Genomic DNA, 426 nt, shown 5'->3' on the forward strand with positions numbered 1-426 from the left:
CTACTCCTGTGCCTCTACTCTACCCAGCTTGATGTCCCTCTCTAAAGACCTGTCTCTCCTTACAACATGTCCAGAGTATGTCAGGCGAAGCCCCAGAATCCTTGCCTCCAAGGAGCAGCCTGGTTTAACCCTCTCTAGGATGAATCTGTTTATTTTCTTGGCAGTCCATGGTACATTCTATACTCTTCTCCAGCACCACAGCTCAAAGGCGTCAATTCTCCTTCTATGTCTCATATTACAGAGGCAAATATTTAACATCAAGAAAGAATATGTGGCTAGTAAAATTTACTGTCAGATTTCAAGCTACGTCTGTATGACTTCAATGTTCACTTATACCATACTACTTTAAGTCTTGTTATTGTGCTCCCTAGAAGAATTGTTAAAGGCCATCTTTAAGGCCATTTCTAAGAATTTTAAGTAAATAAT

The sequence above is a fragment of the Elephantulus edwardii genome, unplaced genomic scaffold, assembly GCF_000299155.1.
Source record: "Elephantulus edwardii isolate Elephantulus edwardi_28Jun2011 unplaced genomic scaffold, EleEdw1.0 scaffold00194, whole genome shotgun sequence".
Lineage (NCBI taxonomy): Eukaryota > Metazoa > Chordata > Mammalia > Macroscelidea > Macroscelididae > Elephantulus > Elephantulus edwardii.